This window comes from Zootermopsis nevadensis, unplaced genomic scaffold, assembly GCF_977971745.1.
Source record: "Zootermopsis nevadensis isolate Lab colony 2312 unplaced genomic scaffold, Znev_1.0 Znev_ptg000003l, whole genome shotgun sequence".
NCBI lineage: Eukaryota > Metazoa > Arthropoda > Insecta > Blattodea > Termopsidae > Zootermopsis > Zootermopsis nevadensis.
In genome coordinates this window covers 6,827,616-6,849,233 of record NW_028259135.1, presented here as the reverse complement: position 1 = coordinate 6,849,233, position 21,618 = coordinate 6,827,616, and the positions used below count along the sequence as shown (strand labels likewise).

Sequence of the window (21,618 nt, the reverse complement as noted above, 5' to 3'; positions counted from 1 at the left end):
GGCCTTGAGACCCACTCAGCGGGTGCCGCGATGGTTGCTTATAGCAAGTCTTGAGTCTCGCCACTCACCTCAATTTAGCACCGAAGTAAAAAAGGCGTGAAGCTATAGTTTCATTTCTAGGTCGGTCCTAGTTAAGCACAGAAACAATTTTGCCCTCATGTTATTATAATTATTTATATAAATATGAATAAGAGGGACTGACCCGTAAACTATATGACAGACGAAGAACTCAACGTGACTCAATAGACGTGAAATGCGTCGGTATGCATGTGAGCAGAGTAAAAATAATTTCAAACCTGCTGTCAATGGTGCAATTATTTTCAAATTACGCTTCTTAACTTCTGTGCTACCTGGCATCTCATTATTAATTAAATTCCCAAAATGTTCAGGAAAACATTTTCCGACTCTCCTGAGCCCACACAAATGGACAATGCCTCACCTGGTGAACCGTTTACGACATGCGAACTCCTCACCAGGGCGCATCAAACGTGAAGAAAAGACAACGCTGAACGGGGTGGACATTTCCAACACTTCATACAACGCCGTACTTTGTTTTAGGATTTGAATCTTTTTGACAAATGAAACATACGTCAAGAATGGTTTGACTTCTCGATCAAAAGATTGTTTTAACAAAGCCGCATTCCGACTTTCAAGTGTTCTGTCTCGGTGAGAAGAGCTTCTGACCTAGTACGTAGAGGGGCATGCCCCAGTGACTGTTCGCTCATTCCTCTATCAACTGACCTAGCTGTTGATCCAGTCCCCAGCTTCCTTAAGACAAAAATCAACGAAACGTAGTTGGCCGGGAGAACGAGTAAACAAGCCGTTTAGGTGGAGTCAGTATCTCGTCCTGTTGGTCCATGGATCGGTCACACTCTCCACGACGTCCAAACTTTGTTAAAATCGGTCATTCTCGATTCTTCCATCAGCATGGCAGAAACAGTCTCACACAAATATTAAATAAACAGGCAAATTACAGTCCTTTTCTTTATATTTCAATGATCAGGCTTTTAAACAGGAATCGCATAGGCAACAGATTTTGAACTGAATGCTAACAAGTCTGCAAAAATACAAACCGTACCTGAAAACACACTTTCCACAGGCGTTCTTATCAAAGTTTAATTTCTATATGCACCTAACTTAACCTTACTCAACCTGCCCTAACCTAACCCAGAGGGAGGAGACCCAGCCTCAATTGGGGGCCTCTTTTGGGCCCCACCCGTTAGAATCCGCCCCACAACAGCTTCTACGTCGCTGTTTGGGGGCTCCTATCCACCAAGGAGAACTTCACCTCATCCAGTAGCTGAGTTCCGTTAAAAATAAAACACACACCAATGTCGTAAAGTCCGTACCACATTTTATCCAAATCCGTCCAGCGGTTCTCGAGTTACATCATGTGGACACAGAGACAGACGACCTGTTCATCCCTGCATGCATTAATTTCATGTACTTTGAGCAAAAAATGCGTAACAGTACACGGTAAATTCTGGAGAGATGTCACACGTTTCAGCAAATGCTTTTTGCTGCTGTGTTGCGAGAGAGCTGAAAAAATTGAATTATAAAAATATAATCCTTGGCGTAACAGCCCTCTGAGGGCCAAAGCCGAACATAATCTTCTCGTGACTTATTCGCGAATATAATTTTCCACAAATATTTAAAACGTGTTTTATTTTTGAAGTACTTGTTAGCTCTAAACTTAATTAAAACCGCCCTAGTTATTACACAAGTTTGCTGACAATATTATAGCGCACTGTAACACTTAATGATGCTTCCAACAAATCGGAGTACTTGAAGTTGTGGGGAACTTAACATAACGATTTAAGATTTAAATCTCGTCTCAGACGAAACTTTGCGACTAGTTTACTAACTCATCATAAACATAGAGTTTCTTATGTCTGCAGGGAAGTACTCTGCAGTTTAATAACAGACCAGTGAGCTGAAGTTTCTGATATACAAACAATCCGCTTTGTACTATTGGAGAACTGCAAAAGATTTCCTTTTCGTTCCGTTCGTATGTCAGACATGTAGCCTATCTATTTAGCGCCATTTTATTCCTGCCAAGTTATTCAAAGTCACACGTAACCGACATTTGTTAAAACGAGAGGAAGCAAAACCAGTGAAATTCTACGGGAATTGCTCAAGGTTTATCCCACAATTAAAACAATTTCGAGGCTTACGGAAGACAACAAGCTTCAGTCAGCACCGAAAGTTAGTGTTTCGTATCTTAGAAAAGGCGGCTTCTAAGCAAAAATGGTAAATAATAATAATAATAAATAAAAATATTAAGTTTCCCCCCAGCGCTTAGCTAAGCACCATGTCATGCAAAACTATTGGGGTCATGGAGGCATAGCTCCACGCATTAACCTCGGAACTAGACGAAGGTACAGTCCACGACTGTAATCTTGAGACTTGCGGGGTGAGGAAGTGGAGTGAAGGAGGAAGGGGGAAAGACAGAGTCTGCCTTTAACGCTACGGACTTCCTTGCAAGTCTCAAGATTATAGTCGTGGACTCTATGTAGTCAATTTCACGCACCGGTCATGTAACTCCCGAAGGATGAACCCTGTACACACCGGATAGGACGTTGAGAGGGACCCAGAGCGGATCTGGGCTTTGTAGCAAAGAGTGAAGCCCTGTCCTTCTGGGAATCGATACCCGATCGTCCAGCTCATGGCGTTGTAAAGAAGAAGAATTCTGGCAAAAATCAAATAAACTGTATCTATGTTCCTGATATCAAAGTATCTCATTATCAGCTAACGTTATGTAGTAGAGGAGTAACTGAGAGGTTGGTAATCACTCAGATGGCCAAGAAATTTTCCCGCACTTTTTTCTTATTCGTCATTTTGTTATCACCGCTCGTTGTATATTCAAAAGTTCGAAATTGAGGTCGAGCAGAATGGCATTACCTTCACGCCAAATTTAATCAAAATCAGTCTAGTGATTCTCGAGTTTAATAGACTGGATAGACGGACACGACCAGCCCACAATGCGTTCTCGATATGCACTTCGAGCAGGTAACTCAAAAAAAATTTCAGACCTAGTTTAGAATCATCGTGCAATATTATTTTAAACAATTTTCGATACATATGACGTCTGAGAACATAAAAGGAAATTTAATTTCTTTAAACCTGCGTGAAGAGTTCTGCTGGATAATCAGTTTACCTGCATAAATAATTTATGCCTGTGTAGTATCTGTACTGTTGAGTATCTCTGTAAAGAAAAAAGAAACACCAAGAACAATTAACTGTGTCTCACTGAAAGAATCACATTTTAAAACTGAGTACGTTGAGGTTAGTTTTCCATTCATATCGATGTACGACATTAAACGACATGCAGAGATGGAGAGCAACGCTGAGAACTACGTCACATCCTTTGAGAACACGATATATATATATATATATATATATATATATATATCGCGTAAGGAAACTTTGCATGTGAATGGTACCCCGTGAAGAAACACATTTCTTTGCTTCCCACACAGCATTGACGATTTTGAGTCGACAAAACATTAAAACCTACGTCTACATCTACATTTTGTAGCACAGAGAACCTTCTCCACGCGTCTCCTTCTTTATGATTTTTTTTCCTTTGAATTATCAAAGTGACACTTCTGTTCCCGCGATACACCCGCAATAATAGACTTTTTCTAACATAAAAAATCCAACACCAGATGGCAGAGCAGAGCAAAATGGCCGTCATCCATCAATTGGTTGACATTGCTTTATTTTCATCCATCAAGAGAAATTTTTCATAGCAATGTTCGTGGGTTTTTGTGTGTGAAGTGAGGTCAAGTGGTGAGAAGAGGGGAGCTCTGGGTGAAATTGGAGTATGCACGATATTGAATTAAAAACGGTTCAATCTTCTGAAATGACACACGCAGCCAGAGCAGATGGGGCACGGTTTTACGAGACAGACGCTTAACCAGCACAAAAAGATTTATCGATTGTAATTTTGGGTGCGAGCCATATCGAAAAAAAAATATCAGCTGAAGCTCCACCTCGACAAACGAGGCACAAGTGGCGCCCTTAAAACTAAATATCAAGTACTTCTTTATCCAGAAACAAACGAGCAACGCAACGCAAGGACAAAGTCATGACACACAACCAATACTTTGAAAATGTCCTGTAATAAAAGTATCTGACGACAGGTTCAAGTCTTCAATTGGAGCATATTCTAAGTAACTTAAACACTGTTCAAATCTTCACATACCATTTTTTAACAATTTTAATATTATCTTCCCATCGACGTACAAGCCTGTTAGATATCAGAAGTAATGTCTTCTGCTTAGGCTCCATACAAAAATTCTGCATGTATTTTGAGTTTCTCCATGCGTTTTACACGTCCCACCCACCAAAACCTTTTTGTTTTCATAAACTTTCATGCGCAAAACGAATAAACTAATGTCAATACGCTTGGCAGAAAATAGAATTAACGCCACTAAATTATATCAAAATCAACCCCAGACGTTTCTGACGATCTGCATCATTGCATAGAATTACTTTCCGACAAAGAGGGGATAGCTGAGGGGTAAGAGACACTTCCGGTCCATTGGCAACACAGGGTGGTATAGCCTGATCTTGAGAAACTTCGATTTCCACTTCGTGTGTAAGCAGGACTTCATAAGGGCGTCTACCTTGCGTTAAATGATGACAGAAAGTAAGGGATCCATTTCTGTCACATAACAAAATATTTCGCACAGGATTTGCATTTGTACTAATTCGTGGGTACTAAATTTTACAAGCCCAGTTCTAATAATCCATTAATTACCACTCCAAAAACGGACACCTAGATACAGATTTCGAGAGGACACCATGTTGCCGTTATAAGTTCTACACAAATATTAAATCAATTATAGTAGTATAAAATACTTGGTTATCCTTCATTAAACAGCTACATCGATATTTTACACTTCATACATTCGCACAGTCGTCATGTTGGTGTTATTGTTGGCAAATAACTTAAAAAGCATTATGATGAAATGATATCCAATAGCATAATATTCATGTAGAATTTACGTATTAATTGGTTGATTTAAATTGAACACAGAGACAAAGAAATTATATTAGATATCATCTATTATCCACAATTTTTATATATAACATGTAACATTTTCAATTTTATATATCTTCACTCTGCTCTTGGTATATAAAATTACATAATCCTTACTTGATATATCAGAAGAAACAAGATGAAATCCGCTTCCAAAATAAACCTTCGAGGCAACAGCTTTTCACTCACCTGAAACAAAATAAACACTGTATTTGAGTCATAATGATTAAAAAGATACATCATGCATGTTCCAAACCTATCTCTACAGCAACAACGTGAATTTATTCCTTATTTCACTCCCTATATTAATCTCCGCAAAAATTAAATTATTTGAGATCACCCTGTAGATATCTATTACAATGCGTGTCGATCGATCGAACGAACCTTGCATTAAGTCAAGGGTATTAAGTGACGACTGCTGTAGGTGTTTACGGGGTTCAGTGACTGCGGAGGTGCTGAACCTTCCAAAGGATTACACCACACGTATTACCTTGCGAGAGTCCTCAGAACAGATATTGCCTTCCATCCTAACAATCCTGCGACGCCACTCAGCGTAACACTTTGGGGGGGGGGGGGGTGTTAAGTCACGGCACCCGTTTAGAGGCGACAGTTTGTTCGAGTCTCGAGTTTGACCGTGACCATTAGAATCGTACATTATTTAACAGAACTGAATATATTATTTTATGTAGATTAATCTCGAAATATGAATTGAAAATGATTCGAAAGTAACGGTCGTTGGAAGTCATGAGCGTATGAAAGTCGATTTTCTTTTAAATGTAGAAAGAAAGGTCTTTTAAAAAGAAACCTCACCACAGATTTCTTAAATGTACGGGTGACTGAAAAGTCACGCAACCCCGTACAAAAATATCTATTAATTGTTACAATTCAATACGATCAGAGTGGATTAATAAACACACAATATCGATGTGACTACATAAGAGCCAACGCAGATGACGTCATGTTGTAACCTGCGCTTCTCAGCCCGTCACTTGTCTTGCAACAATCGAAGTGCGAGGATGTCTTTTTCACAGACGTAACGAGTGTTCATTGTCGAACACGACGTGGCGCCTGCTTAATTAACTCGGCAGAATGAGTTTTGGGGTACATGTCCCGACTCTAATCCTGTGCCACACAAATTTACAATGTCTCGTCTGGAAAAGCGTTTCTGTGAAAGAAGTCTTCACCGGGTTACATCAAACATGAGGAAAAGAGTGGATGCATGTATGGCTGAACGCGGTAGCCACTTTCAACACTCAATATAACATTGTTTTTTTCTCATTTCAGTATAAATTATTTTTTTGGAAATTACAGCATTTGTCCGTAATGGGTTACATGACTTTTCTATCACCTTATAGTTCCCTATGTCGTTGTATTTCTCAGATTCCCAGAAATATAGTTTCTAAGAGGCAAAAACGCAGCAGTAGCCTTCTTTAAAAGCAGATAGTCGCTCATCTGGACCCAGAAGATTCCCCTTTCCATGTGTCCGAAGTTTTCATTGACGTTTGTGCGCTGGTCCCTGTCCTGAGCCAGATGAATTCATCACTTATAATCAAGGTAGCATGGTCATTTGAAACGTCGGCAGGAACGATCTTCTGGTCGGTGCCAGCACCCGTCATCATCATCATCATTATCAATAACGAATCGCCTCGAAAGTAAAATTGTACGAATTCTGTCCACGTTACACCTAACAGCTATATGCTCCATTTTAATATTATTCGCCCATTTGTGTCTTGGTGTCCGAATTGGTCACTCCGCTTTACGTCTTTCGACTAAAATTTTGTACAAATTTATAATATATTCGACGAGTGCCGCCTGCGCCATTGATTTGGTCACCCTTAGCATATCTGATGATCTGTAAAAAAATTAATGTTTTCGTCGTATGGCTAGTCCTATATGCTACCTTTCAGGTCCAAATATTTTCATTTGAACTTTGTTCTCTAGAACATTCGATACATTACATTGTTCACGTTGTGTTGTAAAAGAAGCAGACAAATTCACATATCTAGGCCACATTGTTTCCTCTGCTCTTCTATTGTTAAGAGGAAGTTGAAACATTCTGCGCTGGTAGGGACCGTGCTTTGCCGAAACACACTAAAATGTTATCAGCAAAGCCCGTTGTTACGGAGGCCCTGGGTTCTAATCGGATGACAGTATTCATCCCGCTGTGCTGAACACAATAATCCTATTATAGGCCTGTCATGATTATTACAGCGTTATCTTTTCTGCTGTAACAGGCTTGCCAACTTAAGACGATTCAAGGAATTAGCTACTAACGTCTACGCACAAGAAAACATGTACCAGGATAAAAATTAATAGGTTTAGTCTTGTTTTGGAACTTAAAAGCGAAGCTTTAAGAATTTCAAGAACCGTCTTCAAAGGAGGCACGCAGAAGCTGGTTCAACAGGTAATTATGTTTTAATTACTCCTGTACGGGGTCACTAGAAATGAGGGATTAGCGGGAAGTTTAACGATGCTGTAATAGGTATAATTATTAAATGACATCGATCATCTGCGGAGGTCACAGAGTTTATAATACGATGGATGGAATTAGTAACTGAACGCTTTAAAGGTTATTTAATTAATCGTTTTGTGGTCTACAGTTGTTGTAATGGGCGTCGGGTCTGGAGTAACGATGTTGGTACATGCGTGTTAAACAGCGGACTTTACAGAAGACAATTATTTCCTGGACATTGTCCATCATCTAAGACCAAATAAAACCAATAAAACACGATGTTTAGGAGATTGGGCTCAAATGAGTAGGTTTTACCTGAAGACGGAGATAGACTCCTATCTCCGAAACGTCGTGTTTTATTGGTTTTAGCTAGTTTTGGACAATGGACAACGTCCAGGAAATAGTTTTCTTCAACAACGTACCATTGTCACAAGCTTTCAGAACTGAGCGGACTTTATAGGTGAGATTTAAGATTCTTACGGCAGCGAGTATGAAGATGGCTGTCTTCTGGTTTGTTTCGCCGTGTAGTCTTACAGAAGTTTAAGACGTTTTATAGGTACTTGCTGCCTCCATCATCAGGGCGATGAATCATCGGTAAACTTCTACCAGACAACACGGCGCAACAACCCAGGGGACAGTTACCTTCGGAACTTAAATGGATTTTATAACTTGTAAAAGGGTACGGATCGTAATTATCTTAGGCCAATGTCCTTTTGCGGCGTTTTACAGCCTGAAGAAATCAAATTAAGCCGGAAAGGAAGGTTTGAAGGCAGCGGTGAGGACTTATTCGTAGGTGATTTCACATATGCTGTATCAACTTCAGAGTTTACGTCGAACAAGTGTGAGGCTGACATTACATCTGTAATTTACCCCGGAAACTATGTCCCATAACTGCGCACAGAAGACACTGTAATATTACTACTGCTGACACTTTCCATCAACTTTATTAAAAATTAAAATATTAAGAGCTGTACTTAAGCCGGGCATATTCAGTCAGTAAATTTATGTAGCATTTGAGGTTTTCACGGCGTTGAATCTGAAGATTGCTGTCTTCTGTGCTGTTGCGTCTGGTAGACGTCCACCAACGTTTCAGAAGTCATGCTACCTCGGTCGTCCAGTCCGCAGACACCAATCTTCAGTCAGTAAATTACTGGCTGCGGACTGGACGACCGAGGTTCGATCCCAGCACAGCAACCAATTACAATTGGCTATGCAACCTATCCAGCCTCCCTCACATCGACCGATAACCCCAAGACATTTCCCAGATATAAAGACGTTCCACATACAAAGTGGGATATCCAGAAGCCCATATCCTGTGTCATTAACTTCAGATTAGTTTCGAATAAATCTCTCTGTGCCTTAAATAAATCAAGGTCACTTCAGTGAGGAACTTGACATGAGAAACAAACCGTAAGGAAATTTTGTAGCCCTCTCATTTCCCGTTTACGTTCAGAAATGCAGTTCGCCTAGCTGCAATGCAACAGTCGCAGAGATCTTTGAGATGAAAGAAATGTCAAGAAAGTAGCGCTTGAGGGGAACTGTGACGCACGAACACAGGATCGGCGGAACACCGCGTCTCCTTCCTACTGTAAGTGGTTCCCGGAAGAGCCCGCTCCTCCCACAGCCACTGAGCTCAAACAGGAGACGATCCAGACGAGGATATTGGTTTTAAAAGGCCTGAGGATTCTGTACACACACAGACATCGTATATCTTCCATGAGGTTCTGGGCCGTTTCTTGTTCAGTGGTTTAACATACGTCACGCTCTAGATAGAAGAGCGAATTTTATTTTTCTTCTGTGATCTGGAGCCTTCCTTATCTCCCTCTCGTCTTCTCATATTCATTTATCTTTTATGCTTGTTCTTTCTATTCTTTGTCTTGTTCTCTTTACATTTTTGTCTTTTATTGCTGTATATTCATACATCAACACTTAATATTATTTTGTCTTCTCTATCCTAACAATAAACATAAAACTACAAATTATAAAAGGACAATTTTACAAATTTTATATGCTTTTATGTGTGTGTGTAGAATTTTGAACTTTTGTCGTAGGAGAAAAACAGTGGTCTTATAACTAAATATTTCACGTACTTCCTTGTTCGTAACATTCTCTTCCTATTTCTGCTCTCCTTATCTACGTTTATAATTTAAATAGACCCCTTCCTCCTGTTCTTTTTCATGTAATCATCTTTACGTTCCTTCACTGTAATCAAATTGTCTTCATTACAACCGATAACCCCCCCCCCACACCGCTCCAACCCTGTTCTTTATAAATTGACTAACACAAAGGGAATTTCCAGCGATAACGAACAGCTCAGCGTTTCAGAACGCGATGAAATTGCGGAATATCCCACCACCGACGGAAAACAAGTTGCTCTGCTATTATACACGGTTCGAGAAACGAGAAAATTAATTACAGCTTTATTTCTTCTTGGCCAACTCTTAACATCAACATCGATTCTGTACGAGACTTTTGAATAACGTAATCGTTGGACGTGACATTTTCCACCACAGTCCACCACATATAAACTAACAGTGCAGAAAGCGGAGAATGAAACTGCTTATTAGAAAGAACAACATTGAAGTCTCTAAATCTCATATTTCGACCACGAAGTCAGAAGAGGGTCCACTGCCGTCCTGAAAAACCGGAACCGAATCGGAGGGTAACAATCGACAGTCCTTGGACGAAAATCGATATACGAGTAGTTCGCCGTGCTGGTGCGGCAACTTCTCGGACACCACCTTAAGACGTGTAATCTAATCAGACCACTAAGGCGTTTGCAGTAATATGTACAGATTGTACGACTGTCGTCCGCATACGTACCAACTTCGTGGACTATAAAAATTCTAACTATTCAGGCTCACAACAATATGAAAAAATTTCCCGATTCTGTAATACGAATAACGTTAAAGTTACTGTAAGTTGAGATGTGTAATTCGAAAAAAACATACAAGACTGGAAAAGGACTACGATAGTACTTAAAAAATTATAAGTTACAGAGCTCTTAAGACCTTCAACTGCAAGAAGAACTTCGTTCTCTTATTTAATAGTGTTGTTCACAAACATTTAAATATCGAAATATTTTCAAATAAATTGTAGCTTCGTTCCCTAAATTTGTGTTTCATGTTATAAGCATGTATTTAAATTTCATATAAATTTACTTCCTATCCAAGATATTCGAAGCACGCCATAAAATTCATAGTCGGACTTTATAAATATGCTTCTGTGCTCACAAAGTCGTGTGAGGGTGCGTATAATTCAGTTCTGCCGTCTCTTGCATTTCATTGCTGTCCTTCCACAAAATTCTCTCCAAATTTCTAAAAAACCTGCCACGATTCTGCTGATATTTCAGTGGTTAATCCGAGCGAGTGCTGGAGGCGCGAAAATAACAGCGTCCTTTACTCGAACATTAAACTCTGTGTGGAGCTATGCAAGAGCTCAGGTAATGTCAGGAGTCCTAGCTTCAGTTACACGTGAATTCAGGATAAATTTAATGATTCGACTGATACATTCATTAAAAAAAAATCTATACCATTTCGAAGTCACCAAGCTAAAATTCGAAGCTATCACATTATGTCATTTTTTTTTCGTATTCCCTGGTAATTACGGCTTTGTATTATCTGATTTATAGGCCTTAATGCTGTCATTTTATCCTGTTATGTGACTTACTCCTTTAAAGTAAAAGACCAGGTTTCACGCCCGTATAAACAAAAGCTTTGGTACGTCTGTAAACATGTATAAGTAAGAGTATGTAAAATCTCTTTCTAATCCATACAATGAACACATCTAAAACGCCTTTGTCTGGTTCGCTTTATCCATGAATACATATAATTCATTGTTTTCGATTAATTAGGATACGTTGGATTAAACTTACTAACAAAGTATTTTAGTATGTAAGACTTGAGGTTCTCACAGCGGTGAGTATGAAGATTTCTGTCTTCTGGGTTATTGCGCTGTGTAGTCTGGTCGATGTTAACCAACGTTTCAGAGGTCATACTGCCTCCGTCATCAGGGCGATCGCCCTGATGACGGAGGCAGTATGACCTCTGAAACGTTGGTTAACATCGACCAGACTACACAGCGCAATAACCCAGAAGACAGAAATCTTCAAAGTATTTTAGGTTTTGTTCGGTTTATATAAGCTTAAACAGAATGTGTTCAATTTGGTACGATTACTAAACCGTTAATCGATTGTTCTGCTTAGTTTTACTACACCTTCGTACCAATGAAGTAATTACCTCAAATACAAAGCATTTACACTGAACGCAATGGTGAATTACATATTACGGGACTCGTAAGTTCGTCGCCGATACAATAAAATCTCTCAATAGCAATGTTATGCAAACAGTAGCTCGCGGAACGACAGTGGTTCGAGGCTTCATTTCAGCCATATGCTGATTGTACTCAGCATTAAAATGTGCATATACCGTCTTTCAAAATGTGTAAGACAATTATAATTGGCTACATTTCGTGCATCAGAGCGGTTAAAACCATAAAATAACGAATTACAGGTACATAAACACTCCAAAATTCTCAGTCACATAATGTAGTTTACTAAATGGCCACTGCGACATTGGTGGCGTAGTTAATCTACTTTAGTTTACACTTGCAACTAATTGGATAAGCCTACTTTGTGTGTGACGTTGGGCCACTTACTCCTATTTGTATAAATCCCCGCCAAAATAACTTTACAAAAATTAATTTTCTTTTCGTTCCACCGGAGGAAACGAACAACAAATTTCATTGTTAATTGTAACGCTCGATGCGGATGATTATGGCTTTAGGATCGCAGGCATATTTGCATACTGTCATTTGTACTGAATGGTGTGAGACAGATTGCGTTATGCTTCTGCGAAAACAATCTGATGTTTTATTGGTCCGTGAATCATAAAAGTTGTGAAGTATTTTAGATTCTCACAGCAGTGAGTCTCAAGATGGCTGTCTTCTGGGTTGTAGCGCCGTGTAGTCTGGTAGAAGTTAACCATTTAAGAGATCCTTGCACGATGCTACAACCCTGAAGACAGCCATCTTATAAGCGTTGTGATCCACGCCAAATTCTGTATGATTGGAATGATTTCACGGGATTAACCTAGAACCATCTACGTAAGATCAATTCATGAAGATGGTCTTAGCAAACCAGTCCCTCGTGAGACGGTACAAATGTGCGTAAATGACTGCGAGATGGAAGACAGACATTCGATTCCAGGCAGGAAAAATAAAGTTTAAGATGGTTTCTGGGAGCTTGCCCAGTCTTCCTTCAAATAGACACCGATAATTAATTTCCCGGGGATAAAACCAACGAGGTATGAAGTTCACCAGTCACCTCAATCTAGTTTAAAAAATTAAGAATACGTGGAGCTATATCTGCGCTCCCCTACGAGTTTCTACGGCGTCATACTTCGGTACGAATAATCTACGCTTTCTCTTCACGAAGAGACAACTGGCGACTTCTGAAGACAAGATAACGAACCTTTATAATACAACCCTATAACCACAAATGCCTAAGCAGCTAGACAATTGTGTGGAAGGTGCGTGATATTGGGCTTTCTGTCAGGAAGCCACATTGCAGTCCGTCTCATTCTGTCCCCAGTCCCCTGGGACTGCCCACCGCTGACCACGCCGCTGACTAATTGTTCTGTGTCCCGTTATGTCAACAACAGGGACACGGTGAACCCTGGCTTGGACTGCTAGAGCGTGTACACCCCCCCCCCCCCAAACGGGTCGCACTGGAACGGATTCCACTTGGCAAGCCCTCGGCTGCCGCTAACGAAAAATGCCTCCTTTTTCCTGTCGACCAAAAACAAGAACATAACGAGATATAAACACAGAACGCGCTGCTACATGAATTGGCATGGCTCAGAAGGGTCAGCGACTACGATGCTGGGGCGAGGTGGAGGGAGACAGGAAGAGGATAGTACTACAGATAAATGGGCTTCAGGCGCTGAGAAATTGCTCGAATAGATGAATAATTTGCATTGAGATCCTTTCCGCTCTGTAGTAACCAAGCGACGTCTTACGCGCGCGTATTAATTATTTTGCCCCAGATTTTCCACTTTTCTCAGATTGAATCTTGCAAGAGAGCATCCACACACTGACATAGAAATGCTTCTGCTCCGGCAGCCATGTTCTTATTTACTCAACTATCTCTGTGTGTTTGTTCCGTCTGACAAAACAGTGGGCGATGTTCCATCGCTTCTCGATTAGCTGTTTCGATTGTAATCTTACATCATTCGATTTCTCACCGTGCTTTCATCTGTTCAGAGGAATATGCTGCCTCCATCTTAAGGGACGATGTTTGGCTTGTTTAATCAATGTTTCTATGAGTACTTTAAACGAGTTTCATAAAAATAAATGCATAAGTTTTATCTCCCCTTTTGTCTGTCAGTCCAGATATTTTAGGCCGATAACTACCCATCCGACTCCAATTAAACCGTTGTAAGCTGAGCCAATACCAACGGAAGATAAACATTTCACATTTTGGTTCGTATCTGTCCAAAAATAACCTCCTGTTTTATGTGCAAATCCTCTCGAACTCCGCTATCTAAAAAACTGCAGGAGGCAAAATTTATAGAACTCGTTAAGTCGCAAAATTCCTTGACATATTTTCAGTAGTGATATTTAAAGAAACACAATCAAAGAAATAAATCTCTTTGGTCCTCTGCATTTTATGTCTGTCTATAAATTACTAACTATAGTTCACAGGAGACCATTGTAATATATATTCAAATTAAACACTCTTCTGTGTTCGGCACATGAAAATCGTCACCACAGAGTCGCTCAAAAATATAAAGTCTACAAGTAAATTATTTTTATTATTAGTGTTCTGTCTGACGACAGGTCCATATGAACAGGATCGTTCCATCCTTTTCTCGGACTGGGACCTGTTCATATACGTTCTTGGCAGATGATCCAGAAGTGGTTTGCCATTGCCTTCTTCTGTGTGTGAATGGAGTAATTGTTGGTATCCCACAGAGAAACCGGGGAAGCCCCCGGAGGAAAACTCCGTGTTGCCTAGACCACGGCCTTGCCCAACACAAGTTATAAATTTGGGCACCGCCGGGAATCGAACCCGAGACCCCAGGATTACAAGGCCAGCGTTCTAACCGCTAGACCACCGTGGCTCTACAGGTAAATAGAACAACAAAAATAATTAGTGTCCTGAGACCACCACGGCCTAGCCATATGAGATTATTGACACCCACCGAAACATTACAAACAGTGGACGAACAGGGACGTAAAATGAGTGTTGTATGAAAGTCCACGGTCCCACTGCGATCTGAGTCCCACACGCTGCACACCCTGTCAGTTTCGACGTACCCACCGGGTCCCGCCATTTCCTTGTCAAATCTACGGTCGGCCATTTTGTTGCGCGCAAAATACTGTGTTGCACGTCTTGTGTTTGTGCTTCGGAACATTGCTTTTTTTTTTAACCTCGTTCGATTCGGTGATGAGGCGAATGTCAGAGACCAAAACTGCAGCAAGAAGCGGTCGAAGTGAGGACGTGGGGAGGTAAAATCCAAAAGCGATTAAACTTGCGAAGACGTTGAGTGTGGGGGTAACTGAAGAGTTCCAAAAGCGTGCGTGCTGATTTAATGAATCAGGAGACATGTCAAGGACGAAATCTCATCTGTCTGGTTTGGTTACAGTGAAGTCGCTTCAGAAGCGGGGGGGAGGGGTACCAGGAACCCAAACGGAGGAGCGAAATCCTATTACATGCCTCCAAAATTCGTGTAATATGAAATGGGTCAGCGTCAGGAGCCTCAGTGTGTTACCAAGATCCCCTGTCTTGTTTGGAACATCACCTCGTCGCGTTGAAACCATTAAAGTGCCTGCGGCTAAGACAGGAAAAGCTCTTGTTGATGAGCGCGGAGATCCTTCAATCAGTTTCCTCCTCCTGGGAGATTCGCCCAGACTCATCCACGCCTTCTCAGCCAATTACAAAAGCAGACAGTGAAAGATTCGAACTAACTTTTCTCACCTGAATTTCTGAATATTAAGGTATTTCGCGAGACGCATTCTGAACATTTTGTAGCGAACGTTAATATACGTATCATTCGAATATGCGCATTCTGGTAAGTGCAATTCATTTTATGCTCGTGAAGATACCGGGCAGTGAAGTGAGAAAGACTTCATAAAAATAGCCATCTTATAAGTAAATATTTTCAGCTGTTTCAAGCATCGCGTTCATGTAAATAATATTTAAAAATTCTAGAAAGAATACGTTATAATGGAATCAGCTCCGACAGTGAAGGCAGCAAGAACCTCTTAAACTTTGGTAAACTTCTATCAGACTACACGGCGCTACAACCCAGAAGACAGCCATCTTCGGACTCAACGCTTTGAGAAATTTAAATCTAATTCGAACCTCAAAGAAAACACTTCACCATAAAATATAATTTTAATGATGTTTAATGAAGTGGTGTCCCTGTTCTGATAAACACACTATACCGACGAAAATACTGAAAAAATAATGTATTAATAGAATGATTTAATGTTACAGCAAACGGTTGCCACTGAGTTTTAAGCCGCGAAACAATCCGAATATTCTTGGGACAATGAAATAGCTACGTGGGCTCAAAAGATAGGCTTTCTAGGAAGAAGGGCCCCAGTTATATTTTTGCTCGACACTAATAAAGTGGGCTAAAAATCAACATTACATAACACGAGCATAAATATGTATATTATTGCCGACAAGCATCGTTCCAACATCCACACTATGAAAAAAAGATTATTCTACCCTTACGACCAAACAGCAGTAAGAAAAGGAGGTAATGATGTAGTTTCAATGCCGTATGTTTTTTTTTCCGCGATAAAAGATTTCGCGGAAAACTGTTATAACAGAAAGTTATTTAAATCCAATTTTCATTTTGTTTTAACGAGGTTTTAATTTGTTTGTTATTTCTTCGCTGCGATAATAATTAAAATTGATTATGAATAAGCCTATACAACAGCCCTGAAAGCAAAGTGTCATCGACATTCTGCCCCGTGAGCAAGTCCATCACTCCAAAGTTAATATGGTCTCCGATCAAAGCCAGCCATAATTCTATAAAACACACAGGACTCCGTTGAAGAGGACCAATCACTGCATAAGAGTTACGAATTCAATTTATTTTGGAAGCACTACTTGTTGATCATAAACCAATGTACCGTATTTACCCTGTTATATAGTTCAAACTCTTCAACACGTTCAAATGTTAAACAGAGTTTCTGTCATCCGTGTTCTCATTTTAGATTACAATGCACCGACATAAAGGGCCATCACGGACAAAGTGCGTCATGAACCGAAATGAACTTAGCGTCGCTGTGACCACTTGACGTATTATTCAGTAAAAGAATTACGTCAAATATTGTTGTAACATTAGACATTTTCATAATCAGTAGGCAAACGTTCACTTGCCAGCAAGGCTTCGACTACACTCAGGAAACATCCTTAAACTGACATACCGTGTGACATTTAAGGTTGTCACGGCGGTGGGTCTGAAGATGGCTGTCTTCTGGGTTGTTTTGTCGTGTAGTCTGATAGATGCATAACGATGTTTCGGAGGTTCTAGCTGCCTCCATCATCAGGGCGATGAGTGAGCCGCGGGCGAGGAATCGATCTGATATCTTGGGAATTAGTTGGAGAAGGTAGAACTTTGGACAGAAATTGGAGAAAAATGTGACGTAACTTTCATCAGACTACACGGCACAACAACCCAGAAGACAGCCATTTTCAAGATATGTAATCAAAATCTTCGTATATTAACCTCTGCTCCGGTTAAAATACGCCTTTGTCGCACGTCCCTACATCTTCTGATCCTCAGGTTTGCTGTTTTTTAGGGCAGCTTCCGGATTTGGATTTAGGCAATATTCACAGTTCCTCTGCCCGTTTATTTGAACACATTTTCACCATTGACATTTGTTGTTCTCGTTATATTATCACGTTTACGATGCTCCGTTTTACATCACGTGACAGCTCCATTTCCTCCGTCCCATAAGGCCTCGTTTTTTCTTTCGTTAACGACCAACATTCGAATCCATACAAAGCATGTATAAGACTGATTTGTGTTTTTGGACTTCTCGCAAGACCCAATTTAACAGCATACTCCTCCGGTCAGATACGAATTATTGCCCGCCCCCGGACTGATGACGAAGGTTCATTACCTGTCATAACCCCCCCCCCCCCCCCCGCCGGCCTCTTTTAATATGTTTCATAACCACTTTGTTCCACTCAGTCCTCGTCCCTGATTGGCTCATCATTTCAGACCTCCCTGCCTTTAACCCTACATAAATTCCACCAATTACCAGTATCGACATTTACAAGCCTGAAGATTAAGACAGCATGTTTCACATATCGCCAGAACGTGCAAGAACCTCAAATCACTCGTCTTATTGCCACGAAGTGATAAATACTTTCTTAAATAAGTTGCGGTGATGAACGTGGCCAATTACACTGGGCTACGTAGACTGCAGGTCCAAGTTGTGGGTCTTTGTGACCAAGATAATAAATCTTTAAAAAAACAATTCCATAGATGGTTTCGGATTTCGTGAACAGCTTCGCAACTATCAGGTTCTCCAGAAACACGCTGCTCCATGGACTCAATTACTGATACTCTTGTCAGCGAAGGTCTTTATCGAGTGGTCAGCGACCCTGCTTTGTATTTAGGAGGGTCCCAGGTTCAAATCTCGACACGGAGACTCATGACGTGGTTTACCTTAATCTCTAGACGAAAATTCAGGGACATTGCCTTTGCATTCCACATATTTCCAAATTCACTGTTGGCTGTCACATTCTCATTAGACGTCGAACAGACTAAGCTACAGAGAGCATGGTTAAATAAATTATAAATGGACAAAGTAATGATTTTGGGGTGAATGTCATTCCACAATTTGTGTGTTATTTAGGGTAATATATTTAGGAGCTTACCGTCGCGTGAAATGGCAGGTTTTACCCGCTGTACTCTCGTACGTTTATTACGCCGTTAAATACTCGTCACTCGACCGCGTGTGCACAAAACACTTGGTTGTGCGTTCACCAGGAACAGCAAAACGAGGACCGACACGAACTGATCCTGCCGTAACTCAGGGCCAGCGAGAGGCTGCACTCCAGAGATAATCCTTAATAATGGAAACTTGGTTTATTTTCAGAAACTATTTCCCCAGCATGGACGCCATAACTTACAATGTTAAAGTTCCTTTTTTCTTCACCTCTACTTTGTTCATTTTCTTGAGGCAGTTTCAGAAACTACAGGCTCTTAGCTTGTAGACGCTAAACGTCATGAAGTCAGAGGTTAATACAGAACGTTCAAACCACAGTGTTACACTCGAGTTAAGTTGTACAGCTTGTATCTCGCTTTCTTGGGACAGAACTTAGAAATTCGAGAAATTTGTGTTAGTAGTGCTACATTTGAGAACAGATCTTTTGTTTTGTCAAATTTCCCGCCAACAGTCACACTCGTGCGAAGACAAATTTCCCATTTACTTGTCCTTCCACCGGACAATAATGACAATAATGTAGCAAAGTCCATGACCTAAAAAGGTAATTTAAGCGATCCACAGTTTCCCCCGCCTTTAACAACAACAATTACAATAATGATAATAATAATTAATAAATAACCCGAAACAAAAATAGAACTTACCTCTTAAAGCGGAGAAGATCTTGAAATACAAGGACCTTCTTATTGAAATACAGCGAATATAGAAAGTGAAAGCAAAAGTAATCCCAATAATTAGGCTATAGGAGCAACTGGAACTGTCTCCAAATCACTCATAAAATATTTGGCCAACATCCCGGGCGAACACGACGTCAGGGAACTTCAGATAATTGCCATGTTAGGATCATCATACATCGTTTGAAAGACGCTGTCGTAAAATATTTAGTCATCCCTCACAATAAAACTATTTAATACCTGTAACACATATTAAAAACAAAATGTATTTCGGAAATAGCTGTTGCACTACGTACCTCAGGGGCAAGGTTTGTTTGGGGTACATGGAAGTGCATGCCCCGTAATATGGCGAATGAATGGAATAATATTAACTAATAATTTAAACACATTTATGCATCATTGGCCTTAACAGAAACTATGCACAGAAACATACAAATAAATGTTAATTAACAAACGAAAAAAGCCATGTAGCAGAGTTCTCCTTAATGAGAAAGGAGGACAAAACCCAATCTTTTGGGGCCCGTGGTCAAGTTAGACTAATAATTGGCCTAGTTCCGTCTTTCTTCCATTTGTAAAAATAATCGTAGCCAATATTTCAAAGGTTGTCTCTACCATAACATCCAGAAGATGAATAAAATCAAAAAAAGGTTTGGTTCCAAAAATGGCAGAGAATATTTTGACCAGATGCACCAATTCCGCTTTCCCAACAAAGACTCCGCTTCAATGACGTTAGTTGCAATTAAAATAGTTAGCAAAAATTATTTCACGTTATCCAATAACTAAAGTTTGTCACGTGAAATACTTCAAATACTTTACTCACAGACTGGTAACCATGGAAAGAAAAAAGAGTAGACAAACAAATTTCTTAACTTGGCTGAAACAGTTGAACCTATTAAGTCATCACGGGTGATGACATTCATCACATTTATACGCAGGATCGTGTGTAGTGACGTCATTTGTGTGCAAGATGAACGATGACATTGTCCAAACTCATAAATTCGAGAATCCGTCACGTTGGTATTACCTGTCATGAAACATGTCTTTATATTGGGTGATGGTTGAGGATCATATATAATGGTGCCATCTTACCAACTCACAAATTTTAGCATTCGTCACGTTGGTATTAGTGATAGTGGAAAATTAAAATATACAATTTTGGACCGGTAACCAACCCTAGCACAAAATTTTATAAAATTCCGTTCAGTTCATCTTGAATTATTCCATGTACAGAGACGGACAGATGGACAAAGTAGTTATCAGGCGCTACTGAGGAATATTGAGAACGCGCCTGGGATACAAGCCTGTGCACAATTTCGACTAAAAACCATCTCTGATTGCATTTAATGAGTGTAAATTATAAGCTTTATACCTCAGCCGCCTACACTCTAGGAATCCAAGGTGTACTTTGAACTGAACTTAGGAAATAAAAATGACTATATTTAACGACGTTTATTAACATTTGAATGTTGCAAAGTTCATGAATAATGAGTGGTAAATGCTTGGATATAAACAGTCGAGGCCTATTTTATGGCACTGTAACACATTTTGTAGATATTCATAAATTAGTCAAGGGCATAAAAGTGGAGGATAAGGAAGACATAATCTGAATATTTTGTAAATTTGTGCATTAAGTATCTACGCACGTCAGTTAGTCTTTGCTCAACGCCAATCAATAAAACGCGTTGACCCGCACAACTAGAAAGCGGCTTCTAGAAAACACGATTAGAGCATTACCCTGTGACTTGGTGTTTCTCGGGTGATTGGCAGACAAGGAAGAAACGAGTTAGGTAAAAGGGGTTCAAACTCAGTTTTCCAATTTGCCCAGGACCGCTCAATCCCCTCTCCTGCTGAGAAACATACGTTCCACAGTCACTGAACTAACTGCATTTCACAACCAGCAGCACACAACGCCAGACGGGATCTCCGGAAATTACGTACAACACACACAAGGGGTAGTTTATTTTCGGTAAGCAAAAAAAAAATATTAATGCACCAGATAACATCAGATTCCCCACAAATAACACATTCACGACTTGTCAGTGACGAGTGTGGTTCGCATAACTACCGCTGAGTCTCACGAATGCAAATATTAGTACAAAACTGTAGACAAAAAGAAACATGGCTGTACGTTATTTCCTGTCTGACAAAATGTAGAGGTGTGGTTAAATTGTTTGCGCATTTCACTTTTTGTGAAACAGCTCATTTAACAAAAGAAATTATGCTTACATACCCAAAATTCTTTTTTCAAATGTTCACGAAGTGGAACTGTTTACAATTAGGATCCTTAAACATTTTAAATCGAATATCAACTAAATAACATTTAAGAATTCAATCCTTACTGCAGTCATTATTACAAGACTCATCCGATGGCTAACACTGTTTAAGGATATAATCTCTGTTCAAATTCAGAATCATACAAATCTGCAGTATCTTGAATACGGATTTACGAGATTCATCAAATGTAATATCAG

The 21,618-nt window shown here is 40.0% G+C and overlaps 1 protein-coding gene across 2 annotated transcripts in view; it reads right to left on the bottom strand.

Moving 5' to 3' along the window:
- Positions 1–21,618, bottom strand: part of LOC110827831 (uncharacterized) — a 350,935-nt gene that overhangs the window by 201,013 nt on the left and 128,304 nt on the right. Inside the window, exon 1 of one of the 2 annotated variants that reach the window (XM_087341463.1) lies at positions 5,165–5,194. The exons of the other annotated variant lie outside the window; for it this stretch is intronic. The gene's annotated coding sequence lies outside the window, so the exon portion shown is untranslated. Of the gene's footprint in view, positions 1–5,164; positions 5,195–21,618 lie in introns of those variants that run through there. 2 annotated transcript variants of the gene reach the window in all.